At 46.7% G+C, this 14522-nt stretch overlaps 1 pseudogene; it reads right to left on the reverse strand.

Annotated features, from left to right (window-relative positions):
• Positions 1–234: 234 nt before the first annotated feature.
• Positions 235–10931, reverse strand: LOC109733209 (protein OS-9 homolog; annotated as a pseudogene).
• Between the last annotated feature and the right edge of the window lie 3591 nt (positions 10932–14522).

Genomic DNA, 14522 nt, shown 5'->3' on the forward strand with positions numbered 1-14522 from the left:
AAACATAGTTGTTGTATCTACTATCACACAGTTCCTCATTCTACCTGTCCTCACTCCAATAATAAGAAAAATGAAAAGGAAATATAGAGATAATCTACCGCAATTGCACTTCGGTGTCATGGATTCAGTCTGCCGCTTCAACATCTCATTATATCGCAAGAAGTGTTAAGGCACCACTTTGCTTAGTATATCCCAGGTGCTTTCTGCAACTGGCACAGAAACAACAAATATTCATCAGAGTTCTGCTTCCAGATGTAATTTATTGTTTGTATCCTTCTTTCCAAATTTAGAATCATACCTCTTAGAAGTATCTTTCACGTGATCCTCATTAGTAGACTCGGAGGTGTTATTGTCATGGTAAGCATCGGTTGCATCAGGGTCATATTCACCTAGAACATACTCTTGGATAACCTTCAACAAAAGATATACACTCAATAAGGCAACTCAAAAGTGCTAGCAACTATGGCGTGCAAAGCATGCAGATATGTAACTGAAGCAACAGTAAAGTTGTACCAACTACGACGTGCATACATGACAGTGTGAAAGCATGAAGATATGTAATTGGAGTCGTATTACACTATTTGAGCGAAAAAATTGTTTGCTTCTTTCACAATGTAAATTAGTTCAGTTCCGGTCTCTCCTCTTAAAGCTAGCAATATGTGTACCGAAACAGTTCAGAATTAGTTTTTGTGGAGGGTAGAAATATCAACATAAGCACAATCTATTTACTGTGACCCTCAAAAAGAAAACGGCTTACGTTCTCATTCTCTACATGAATCTGTCGGATTTTCCCATTATAGCAGAATTCATAGACCACCAACCTTCATGTTGTGTCAACAACAACAGTAACAATCAGATCATTTTTCAGGCACACATGTACAAGACCAAACATATATCTCAGATGCTCATCCTGCACAAAGAAAGAGTTGTATGCTCACCCTGTAAAAGCACTTGTCTTTGAGAACCTCGAGCAGTTCATCTGGTTCCTCTGGCTTAACTTTCCGTTCGCTTTCTATAATAACATTAGTTGCATTCTGTGGGACAATCGACTTCATGGTCTTGGTTTCTTCCGCTGGTAGGTAGCAGGTGTACTATCTCCCCTCGTGGTTAGTCATTTGTTCAGACTCCTGGCCGTTCTCCTGCTGAACAACAAGTATCTTTCGTTAGTAGTTACAATTAGTTAGAGGAAGTAGGTTTGTCAAACAGCAACCTCTGCAGCAAGGACTTTAGGTAAGAGAGTCAGATTCAGGATTTCTAATGATAATGGCATTTGGAGATACATGACTTGGTAGAAACTATTGGAAATATGCCCTAGAGGCAATAATAAATGGTTATTATTATATTTCTTTGTTCATGGTAATTGTCTATTGTTCATGCTATAATTGTATTGTCCGGAAATTGTAATACATGTGTGAATACATAGACCACAATGTGTCCCTAGTAAGCCTCTAGTTGACTAGCTCATTGATCAACAGATAGTCATGGTTTCCCTGACTATGGACATTGGATGTCATTGATAACGGGATCACATCATTAGGAGAATGATGTGATGGACAAGACCCAATCCTAAGCATAGCAGAAAAGATCGTGTAGTTTCGTTTGCTAGAGCTTTTCCAATGTCAAGTATCTTTTCCTTAGACCATGAGATCGTGCAACTCCCGGATACCGTAGGAGTGCTTTGGGTGTGCCAAACGTCACAACGTAACTGGGTGACTATAAAGGCGCACTACGGGTATCTCCGAAAGTGTCTGTTGGGTTGGCACAGATCGAGACTGGGATTTGTCACTCCGTGTGACGGAGAGGTATCTCTGGGCCCACTCGGTAATGCATCATCATAATGAGCTCAATGTGACTAAGCCGTTAGTCACAGGATCATGCATTGCGGTACGAGTAAAGAGACTTGACGGCAACGAGATTGAACAAGGTATTGGGATACCGACGATCGAATCTCGGGCAAGTAACATACCGATTGACAAAGGGAATTGTATACGGGATTGATTGAATCCTCGACATCGTGGTTCATCCGATGAGATCATCGTGGAACATGTGGGAGCCAACATGGGTATCCAGATCCCGCTGTTGGTTATTGACCGGAGAGGCGTCTCGGTCATGTCTGCATGTCTCCCGAACCCGTAGGGTCTATACACTTAAGGTTAGGTGACGCTAGGGTTGTAGAGATATGTGTATGCGGAAACCCGAAAGTTGTTCGGAGTCCCGGATGAGATCCTGGACGTCACGAGAGGTTCCGGAATGGTCCGGAGGTGAAGAATTATATATAGGAAGTCAAGTTTCGGCCACCGGGAAAGGTTCAGGGGTTACCGGTATTGTACCGGGACCACCGGAAGGGTCCCGGGGGTCCACCGGTGGGGCAACCTATCCCGGAGGGCCCCGTGGGCTGAAGTGGGAAGGGAACCAGCCCCTAGTGGCCTGGGCGCCCCCCCATGGGCCTCCCCCTTGCGCCTAGGGTTGGAAACCCTAGGGGTGGGGGGCGCCCCACTTGCCTTGGGGGGCAAGGCACCCCCCTGGCCGCCGCCCCCCATCCAGATGGGATCCCTGGCCGGCGCCCCCCCTCCCAGGGGGCCTATATAAAGGGGGGGGAGGGAGGGCAGCAAACAACACAGCCTTGGGCGCCTCCCTCCTCCCCTGCTACACCTCTCTCTCTCGTAGAAGCTCGGCGAAGCCCTGCCGGCATCCCGCTACATCCACCACCACGCCGTCGTGCTGCTGGATCTCCATCAACCTCTCCTTCCCCCTTGCTGGATCAAGAAGGAGGAGACGTCGCTGCACCGTACGTGTGTTGAACGCGGAGGTGCCGTCCGTTCGGCACTCGGTCATCGGTGATTTGGATCACGGCGAGTACGACTCCGTCATCCACGTTCATTGGAACGCTTCCGCTCGCGATCTACAAGGGTATGTAGATGCACTCCTTTCCCCTCGTTACTAGTATACTCCATAGATGCATCTTGGTGAGCGTAGGAAAATTTTAAAATTATGCTACGATTCCCAACAGTGGCATCATGAGCCAGGCCTATGCGTAGTTACTATGCACGAGTAGAACACAAAGAAGTTGTGGGCGTTGATGTTTCCAATTCCTCTTGCCGCTACTAGTCGTTTCTTGTTTCGGCGGCATTGTAGGATGAAGCGGCCCGGACCGACCTTACACGTACGCTTACGTGAGACAGGTTCCACCGACTGACATGCACTAGTTGCATAAGGTGGCTAGCGGGTGTCTGTCTCTCCTACTTTAGTCGAAACGGATTCGATGAAAAGGGTCCTTTTGAAGGGTAAATAGAAATTGGCAAATCACGTTGTGGTCATACGTAGGTAAGAAAACGTTCTTGCTAGAAACCTACAAACCACGTAAAAACTTGCAACAACAATTAGAGGACGTCTAACTTGTTTTTGCTGCAAGTGCTATGTGATGTGATATGGCCAGAAGATGTGATGAATGATATATGTGATGTATGAGATTGATCATATTCTTGTAATAGGAATCACGACTTGCATGTCGATGAGTATGACAACCGGCAGGAGCCATAGGAGTTGTCTTTATTATTTTGTATGACCTGCGTGTCATTGAATAACGCCATGTAAATTACTTTACTTTGTTGCTAAACGCGTTAGGCATGGAAGTAGAAGTAATCATTGGCGTGACGACTTCATGAAGACACAATGATGGAGATCATGGTGTCATGCCGGTGACGAAGATGATCATGGTGCCCCGAAGATGGAGATCAAAGGAGCATAATGATATTGGCCATATCATGTCACTATTTGATTGCATGTGATGTTTATCATGTTTTTGCATCTTATTTGCTTAGAACGACGGTAGTAAGTAAGATGATCCCTTATGATAATTTCAAGAAAAGTGTTCCCCCTAACTGTGCACCGTTGCGAAGGTTCGTTGTTTCGAAGCACCACGTGATGATCGGGTGTGATAGATTCTAATGTTCGAATACAACGGGTGTTGACGAGCCTAGCATGTACAGACATGGCCTCGGAACACACGCAATACACTTAGGTTGACTTGACGAGCCTAGCATGTACAGACATGGCCTCGGAACACGGAGGACCGAAAGGTCGAGCATGAGTCGTATAGAAGATACGATCAACATGGAGATGTTCACCGATCTTGACTAGTCCGTCTCACGTGATGATCAGACATGGCCTAGTTAAATTCGGATCATGTATCACTTAGATGACTAGAGGGATGTCTATCTGAGTGGGAGTTCATTAAATAATTTGATCATATGAACTTAATTATCATGAACTTAGTCTAAAATCTTTACACTATGTCTTGTAGATCAAATGGCCAACGTTGTCCTCAATTTCAACGCGTTCCTAGAGAAAACCAAGCTGAAAGATGATGGCAGCAACTATACGGACTGGGTCCGGAACCTGAGGATCATCCTCATAGTAGCCAAGAAAGATTATGTCCTAGAAGCACCGCTAGGTGAAGCACCAATCCCACAAAAACAAGACGTTATGAACGCTTGGCAGCAGCGTGCTGATGATTACTCCCTCGTTCAGTGCGGCATGCTTTACAGCTTAGAACCAGGTCTCCAAAAGCGTTTTGAGAAACATGGAGCATATGAGATGTTCGAGGAGCTGAAATTGGTTTTCCAAGCTCATGCCCGGGTCGAGAGATATGAAGTCTCCGACAAGTTCTTCAGCTGTAAAATGGAGGAAAATAGTTCTGTAAGTGAGCACATACTCAGAATGTCTGGGTTGCACAACCGCTTGACTCAGCTGGGAGTTAATCTCCCGGATGACGCGGTCATTGACAGAATCCTTCAGTCGCTTCCACCAAGCTTCAAGAGCTTTGTGATGAACTACAATATGCAGGGGATGGAAAAGACCATTCCTGAGGTATATTCGATGCTGAAATCAGCGGAGGTGGAAATCAGAAAAGAACATCAAGTGTTGATGGTGAATAAAGCCACTAAGTTCAAGAAGGGCAAGGGTAAGAAGAACTTCAAGAAGCACGGCAAGGGAGTTGCCGTGCCCGGTAAACCAGTTACTGGGAAGAAGTCAAAGAATGGACGCAAGCCTAAAACTGAGTGCTTTTATTGCAAGGGAAGTGGTCACTGGAAGCGGAACTGCCCCAAATACTTAGCGGAAAAGAAGGCCGGCAACACCAAAGGTATATGTGATATACATGTAATTGATGTGTACCTTACCAGTACTCGTAGTAGCTCCTGGGTATTTCATACCGGTGCGGTTGCGCATATTTGTAACTCAAAACAGGAACTACGGAATAAACGGAGACCGGCGAAGGACGAGGTGACGATGCGCGTCGGGAATGGTTCCAAGGTCGATGTGATCGCCGTCGGCATGCTACCTCTGCATCTACCCACGGGATTAGTTTTAAACCTCAATAATTGTTATTTAGTGCCAGCTTTGAGCATGAACATTGTATCTGGATCTCGTTTAATTCGAGATGGCTACTCATTTAAATACGAGAATAATGGTTGTTCTATTTATTTGAGAGATATGTTTTATGGTCATGCCCCGCTGGTCAATGGTTTATTCTTGATGAATCTCGAACGTGATGTTACAAATGTTCATAGTGTGAATACCAAAACATGTAAAGTTGATAACGATAGTCCCACATATCTGTGGCACTGCCGCCTTGGTCACATTGGTGTCAAGCGCATGAAGAAGCTCCATGCAGATGGACTTTTGGAGTCTCTTGGTTACGAATCATTTGACACGTGCGAACCATGCCTCATGGGTAAGATGACCAAGACTCCGTTCTCCAGAACAATGGAGCGAGCAACCAACTTATTGGAAATCATACATACCAATGTGTGAGGTCCAATGAGTGTTGAGGCTCGCGGAGGATATCGTTATGTTCTCACTCTCACTGATGACTTAAGTAGATATGGGTATGTCTACCTAATGAAACACAAGTCTGAAACCTTTGAAAAGTTCAAGGAATTTCAGAGTGAGGTTGAGAATCAATGTGACAGAAAAATAAAGTTCTTACGATCAGATCGTGGAGGAGAATATTTGAGTCACGAATTTGGTGCACACTTAAGGAAATGTGGAATCGTTTCACAACTCACGCCGCCTGGAACACCTCAGCGAAATGGTGTGTCCGAACGTCATAATCGCACTCTATTGGATATGGTGCGATCTATGATGTCTCTTACCGATTTACCGCTCTCATTTTGGGGCTATGCTTTAGAGACTGCCGCATTCACTTTAAATAGGGCTCCGTCAAAATCCGTTGAGACGACACCGTATGAATTATGGTTTGGGAAGAAACCTAAGCTGTCGTTTCTAAAAGTTTGGGGATGCGATGCTTATGTCAAGAAACTTCAACCTAAAAAGCTCGAACCCAAGTCGGAGAAATGCGTCTTCATAGGATACCCTAAGGAAACGATTGGGTATACCTTCTACCTCAGATCCGAAGGCAAGATCTTCGTTGCCAAGAACGGGTCCTTTCTGGAGAAGGAGTTTCTCTTGAAAGAATTGAGTGGGAGGAAAGTGGAACTTGATGAGGTGATAGTCACCCCTTCCGTACCGGAAAGTAGCGCATCCCGGGAAGATGTTCCTGTGGTGCCTACACTGACTGGGGAGGAAGTTAATGATGATGATCATGAAGCTTCGGATCAAGTTACTACTGAACTTCGTAGGTCCACAAGGACATGTTCCGCACCAGAGTGGTACGGTAACCCTGTCCTGGAAATCATGTTGTTAGACAACGGTGAACGTTCGAACTATGAAGAAGCGATGGCGGGCCCGGATTCCGACAAATGGCTAGAAGCCATGAAATCCGAGATAGGATCCATGTATGAAAACGAAGTATGGACTTTGACTGACTTGCCCGATGATCGGCGAGCCATAGAAAATAAATGGATCTTTAAGAAGAAGACGGATGCGGATGGTAATGTGACCATATACAAAGCTCGACTTGTTGCTAAGGGTTATCGACAAGTTCAAGGGGTTGACTACGATGAGACTTTCTCACCCGTAGCGAAGCTGAAGTCCGTCCGAATCATGTTAGCAATTGCCGCATACTATGATTATGAGATATGGCAGATGGATGTCAAAACGGCATTCCTTAACGACTTCCTTAAGGAAGAGTTGTATATGATGCAGCCGGAAGGTTTTGTCGATCCTAAGGATGCTAACAAAGTATGCAAGCTCCAGCGCTCAATCTATGGCTGGTGCAAGCATCTCGGAGTTGGAACATTCGCTTTGATGAGATGATCAAAGCGTTTGGGTTTACACAGACTTATGGAGAAGCCTGTGTTTACAAGAAAGTGAGAGGGAGCTCTGTAGCATTTCTCATATTATATGTGGATGACATATTGTTGATGGGAAATGATATAGAATTCTTGGCCTATTTGAATAAGTGTTTTTCAATGAAGGACCTTGGAGAAGCTGCTTATATATTAGGCATCAAGATCTATAGAGATACATCGAGACGCCTCATTGGTCTTTCACAGAGTACATACCTTGACAAGATATTGAAGAAGTTCAATATGGATCAGTCCAAGAAGGGGTTCTTGCCTGTATTGCAAGGTGTGCAATTGAGCACGGCTCAATGCCCGACCACGGCAAAAGATAGAGAAAAGATGAGTGTCATCCCCTATGCCTCGGCCATAGGGTCTATTATGTATGCCATGCTGTGTACCAGACCTGATGTAAACCTTGCCGTAAGTTTGGTAGGAAGGTACCAAAGTAATCCCGGCCTTGAACACTGGACAGCGGTCAAGAATATCCTGAAGTACCTGAAGAGGACTAAGGATATGTTTCTCGTTTATGGAGGTGACGAAGAGCTCGTCGTAAAGGGTTACATCGACGCTAGCTTCGACACAGATCTGGATGACTCGAAGTCACAAACCGGACACGTGTATATTTTGAATGGAGGAGCAGTAAGCCGGTGCAGTTGCAAGCAAAGCGTCGTGGCGGGATCTACATGTGAAGCGGAATACATGGCTGCCTCGGAGGCAGCACAGGAAGCAGTCTGGATGAAGGAGTTCATTACCGACCTAGGGGTGATTCCCAATGGGTCGGGCCCGATGACTCTCTTCTGTGACAGCACTGGAGCTATTGCCCTTGCGAAGGAGCCCAGGTTTCACAGGAAGACCAGGCATATCAAGCGTCGCTTCAACTCCATTCGTGAAAGTGTTCAAAATGGAGACATAGATATTTTTAAAGTACATACGGACCTGAATGTAGCAGATCCGTTGACTAAACCTCTCCCTAGAGCAAAACATGATCAACACCAGGACGCAATGGGTGTTCGATTCATCACAATGTAACTAGATTATTGACTCTAGTGCAAGTGGGAGACTGTTGGAAATATGCCCTAGAGGCAATAATAAATGGTTATTATTATATTTCTTTGTTCATGGTAATTGTCTATTGTTCATGCTATAATTGTATTGTCCGGAAATCGTAATACATGTGTGAATACATAGACCACAATGTGTCCCTTGTAAGACTCTAGTTGACTAGCTCGTTGATCAACAGATAGTCATGGTTTCCTGACTATGGACATTGGATGTCATTGATAACGGGATCACATCATTAGGAGAATGATGTGATGGACAAGACCCAATCCTAAGCATAGCATAAAAGATCGTGTAGTTTCGTTTGCTAGAGCTTTTCCAATGTCAAGTATCTTTTCCTTAGACCATGAGATCGTGCAACTCCCGGATACCGTAGGAGTGCTTTGGGTGTGCCAAACGTCACAACATAACTGGGTGACTATAAAGGTGCACTACGGGTATCTCCGAAAGTGTCTGTTGGGTTGGCACGGATCGAGACTGGGATTTGTCACTCCATGTGGCAGAGAGGTATCTCTGGGCCCACTCGGTAATGCATCATCATAATGAGCTCAATGTGACTAAGGCGTTAGTCACGGGATCATGCATTGCGGTACGAGTAAAGAGACTTGCCGGCAACGAGATTGAACAAGGTATTGGGATACCGACGATCGAATCTCGGGCAAGTAACATACCGATTGACAAAGGGAATTGTATACGGGATTGATTGAATCCTCAACATCGTGGCTCATCCGATGAGATCATCGTGGAACATGTGGGAGCCAACATGGGTATCCAGATCCCGCTGTTGGTTATTGACCGGAGAGGCGTCTCGGTCATGTCTGCATGTCTCCCGAACCCGTAGGGTCTACACACTTAAGGTTCGGTGACGCTAGGGTTGTAGAGATATGTGTATGCGGAAACCCGAAAGTTGTTTGGAGTCCCGGATGAGATCCCGTACGTCACGAGAGGTTCCGGAATGGTCCGGAGGTGAAGAATTATATATAGGAAGTCAAGTTTCGGCCACCGGGAAAGTTTCAGGTGTTACCGGTATTGTACCGGGACCACCGGAAGGGTCCCGGGGGTCCACCGGGTGGGGCCACCTATCCCGGAGGGCCCCGTGGGCTGAAGTGGGAAGGGAACCAGCCCCTAGTGGGCTGGGCGCCCCCCCATGGGCCTCCCCCTTGCGCCTAGGGTTGGAAACCCTAGGGGTGGGGGGCGCCCCACTTGCCTTGGGGGGCAAGGCACCCCCCTGGCAGCCGCCCCCCATCCAGATGGGATCCCTGGCCGGCGCCCCCCTCCTAGGGGTCCTATATAAAGGGGGGGAGGGAGGGCAGCAAAAAACACAGCCTTGGGCGCCTCCCTCCTCCCCTGCTACACCTCTCTCTCTCTCGTAGAAGCTCGGTGAAGCCCTGCCGGCATCCCGCTACATCCACCACCACCCCGTCGTGCTGCTGGATCTCCATCAACCTCTCCTTCCCCCTTGCTGGATCAAGAAGGAGGAGATGTCGCTGCACCGTACGTGTGTTGAACGCGGAGGTGCCGTCCGTTCGGCACTCGGTCATCGGTGATTTGGATCACGGCGAGTACGACTCCGTCATCCACGTTCATTGGAACGCTTCCGCTCGCGATCTACAAGGGTATGTAGATGCACTCCTTTGCCCTCGTTGCTAGTATACTCCATAGATGCATCTTGGTGAGCGTAGGAAAATTTTAAAATTATGCTACGATTTCCAACAGAAACCTGGTGAATTTGCATTGCTTATAGTTTACTCTCTTATTAGAGATATTAGCTAGTTATCCACATTTAACATGTCATGGATATTATTACTATTCCTCAATTGTATCATCATATGGTGTCTTAAATCATAATTTCACCGTCCTCGGCAATTCTGAACTACAAAAAAGAACATGGTTATCTAAATGGATTGATGGTTGATATTTGTTGGTTATCATATTTTTAACGGAACCTCGTCGGAGGGTGGGGAGCTCCCGCGTTGCATTAAGAAGAAGAGTATTGGTCCAGTTAATAAGGGAAACCGGACCAAAAACCATACATGGCATGGTGTTATCATCTTATTGTGGCTTAAATTCCCATTCACTGAACCGGACAATTCTGAACCCAAAAAAGAGCCCACGTTTTCCTTCAGCTAGAGAACAGAATGAGGAATCATTAGGAGTAAACTACTCACCGGTTGGTAGGGCGAATCGACGGGGTGGAACTCCACGCGGTACCTCGGCTCCCATGAGTTCTTCCCAAACGGCACACCTAAAAATTATCAGCAATTCAGTGCAGTCCTCCATCTAATTTTAGTAACCAACAAGCCAACACAAGCTAGATATGGCAACCGGTTAGTATTTTTGCATCACATGAAGTGAATACGGTGAGACAGTAAAGTGATTTTGAACTGCGGAGAGCTGGATCTGGCCCGGAAGTGCGCAAGGGATACGCCAGAAGAAGAGGGGCTTCCAATTCCAAGGGCGGCCGAGACCTGAGAGGTGAGGGAGGGGATGCTATCGGATGAGGCCCTGGCGCGATTGATTACCTGAGGTGGTGAAGATCTGGTCGGTGGCGGCCGCGCCGGCGACCAGGAGCAGAAGGAGGAGGGGGAGCGGTGCCATCGCGCTCGCCCGGCCGGCGAACCCCATCGGCGGCGGCATCATGCAGGCTCCGGCGGAGATCGGCCGGGAGTCGGTCAGAGTGGAAGATTGGAGACGACGCGACCCAAGAGTCGCTTCCGCCGTCTTCGAAGCCGGCCCTCTTTCCGCTTTCCCATGGATGGGAGTCGGTCAGACTGGAGGAGGAAGGGGTTGGTTTGGGGAATTGTGGGGAGTGGAGGAGAAACACAGAGACAAAGGCGGAGGAGGGGTGAGAGGCAGAGGTGGCGACGGCAAGCAGATCACTTACCAGTAGCGTTGGGTTTGTACCCTACGCTAACCCAACGGTACTACTATGGCATGTCCCGCGTGCACGGTTAAGATCACTTAGTAGTAGCATGGGGTATATAACTCGCGCTACTGCTATGAACTTAGTAGTAGTGTGGGTTTATAACCCGCGCTACTACTACGGCTGGTCTCGAGGGGAACGATGGAAATCACTTAGTAGAAGCGAGGGTTATAAACCCGAGCTACTACAATCAACTTAGTAGTAATGGGGGTTGTAAACCGGCGCTACTAGTAAGTAGCGGTAGCGAGGGGTATAAACCCATGCTACTAGTAAGCGTCTGCCTATAAGCTTTTCCCTAGTAGTGTGATCGAGGTGTGTAACTATGGAGGGGGGGGGGGGGTACCGCACGAGGCTAAAAGATCAACTTGTGTGTTCTAGGGTGCCCCCCTCCCCACGTATAAAGAGGAGGGAGGAGGGGAGGGACGGGTGGCCCCTAGGGCGCGCCCAAGAGGGGAGTCCTACTAGGACTCCTAGTCCTAGTATGATTCTGTAACGCCCACGATGCGGCTATATCTCCCACGTGTCGAGGCACGACTTAGAGGCATAACCGCATGGTAGGTATTGTCGCAAGAAGGGCCATCTTCACACAATCCCATGTAATGAACAAGAATGGGATAACGAGAGTTGGCTTACAATCGCCACTTCACACAATACATAAATTAATTCATACATCATCGAAAAATACACACATAGACCGACTACGGTCAAATACAAATGAAAATAAGGTAACCCCAAATGCTAGATCCCCGATCGTCCCAACTGGGCTCCACTACTGATCATCCGGAAAAGAAACATAGTAACGACCACGTTCCTCGTCGAACTCCCACTTGAGCTCGGTTGCGTCACCTGCACTGGCATCGTTGGCACCTGCAACTGTTTTGGTAGAATCTGTGAGTCACGAGGACTCAGCAATCTCACACCCGCGAGATCAAGACTAATTAAGCTTATAGGAAAGGATGGTGTAATGAGGTGGAGCTGCAGCAAGCACTAAGCATATATGGTGGCTAACATACGCAAATGCGAGCGAGAAGAGAAGCAAAGCAATGGTCGCGAAGCTAGAAATGATCAAGAAGTGATCCTGAAAACTACTTACGTTCATGCATAACTCAAACCGTGTTCACTTCCCGGACTCCGCCGAAAAGAGACCATCACGGCTACACACGCGGTTGATGTATTTTAAATTAAGTCAAGTGTCAAGTTCTCTACAACCGGACATTAACAAATTCCCATCTGCCTCATAACCGCGGGCACGGCTTTCGAAAGATAATACCCTGCAGGGGTGGCCCAACTTAGCCCATTATAAGCTCTCATGGTCAACGAAGGATAAACCTTCTCCCGGGAAGACCCGATCAGTCTCGGAATCCCGGTTTACAAGACATTTCGACAATGGTAAAACAAGACCAGCAAGACCACCCGACTGTGCCGACAAATCCCGATAGGAGCTGCACATATCTCGTTCTCAGGGCACACCGGATAACAAAGCGTACAGGTACCAACGTAACCCAAGTTGCCAAGGGACGGCCCCGCACGGTGCTCTAGTTTGGACCAACACTCGGAGGAGCACTGGCCCGGGGATTAAAATAAAGATGACCCTCGGGCTCGCAAAAACCCAAGGGAAAAAGGATTAGGTGGCAAATGGTGAAACCCAGGTTGGGCCTTGCTGGAGGAGTTTTATTCAAGGCGAACTGTCAAGGGGGTCCCATAAATCACCCAACCGCGTAAGGAACGCAAACTCAAGGAACATAATCCCGGTATGACGGAAACTATGGCGGCAAGAGTGGAACAAAACACCAGGCATAAGGCCGAGCCTTCCACCCTTTACCAAATATATAGATGCATTAATTATATAAGAGATATGGTGATATGCCATAATATCCATGTTCCAACATGAAACCAACTTCAACTACAGATGCAACTAGCAACGCTATAAGAAGGGCTGAGCAAAAGGGGTAACTTAGCCAAACAACGGTTTGCTAGGAAAGGATGGTTAGAGGCTTGACATGGCAATATGGGAGGCATGATATAGCAAGTGGTAGGTAGCGCAGCATAGCAATAGAACGAACAACTAGCAAAGCAAAGATAGAAATGATTTCGAAGGTATGGTCATCTTGCCTGCAAGGTTCTCAGAGTTGTCGAGAGCTTGATCCTCGTAAGCATACTCAATAGGTTCCTTGTTCAGGAACTCGTCTCCCGGCTCTACCCACAACAAGAACACAAGCAAAGGAACCACAATCAATCACGGGAAATGCACAAGCAACATGATGCAATACATGCATGACATGCGAGATGTGATATGCGATGCATATGCGTGCTCCGGAAGAAAGGATGAACAAGGACGTAACATGGCAAACCAAGTATGCCACTGGAAATATGAGATGATTTCGGTCCAAATCGATATAAATATCACCGGAAACGGATGCACGGTTTGCAAATGGCAAGCAAAACAAGAATGACACAATTCTGCGACTAACAGCATGATAGCACTTAGAATACATCAAGTAACAATGCTACAGCACCCCACCATAGCAACAAAGAATATGAAAGTAATCTACAGGAGATGCTTGACAAAAGATGAACACTGAGCTACGGCTAGATCACAATATAACAGGTTCAAACAAGCATGGAAAAAGTGCAAAAGATATAAGCTTCACAGACTTGGCTGAAACATCATCAGGTAGCAATGTTCAGAGCAAGCAATCAACATGCTACAGGAACTTATCATAGAAAAACAAGGCACGGTATGAATCTACGAAATGCATAGAACAAAAGTCCCTTAGTGACCATGAGCCAAAAAGGATCAGAAGATATGATGGCACCCATGTAAACATAGCAAGTTTCGTTAACAGGTTTCAGACTTAGCAGAAAACAGAGCATGGCATTAACAGAATTATGAAGGCATCTTTGTGAGCTCGATGCACTCATCACAAAGCAATGAATGACAAAACAGGCATACCTACAGCAAGATGGAATGTTTATGAAGCTATCCATGGCAAGATCAAGTTCATAGCATGTATGGATCAACTACAACAACCTTGGCAAAATTGAATATCATGTTAACAATCTGCCAGGAATATTTTATAGCAAAAATAGAGCAAGATTAAGACATGCTAGGACACTCCATAAATTCAAACAGGGGCATGGATGGATAGAGCACAACTATATCCACAAAACATTCTTACTGAACATACTCAAAATAAGCATGGATCTCACTGTAGCCACATGGATACATGGCAACAAAATAACAGCAGCTAAGTCCCTGAAAACAGAAACATCACGAAGCCTAGTTTGCATGC

This window comes from Aegilops tauschii, chromosome 5 (assembly GCF_002575655.3).
Source record: "Aegilops tauschii subsp. strangulata cultivar AL8/78 chromosome 5, Aet v6.0, whole genome shotgun sequence".
Classification (NCBI taxonomy): domain Eukaryota; kingdom Viridiplantae; phylum Streptophyta; class Magnoliopsida; order Poales; family Poaceae; genus Aegilops; species Aegilops tauschii.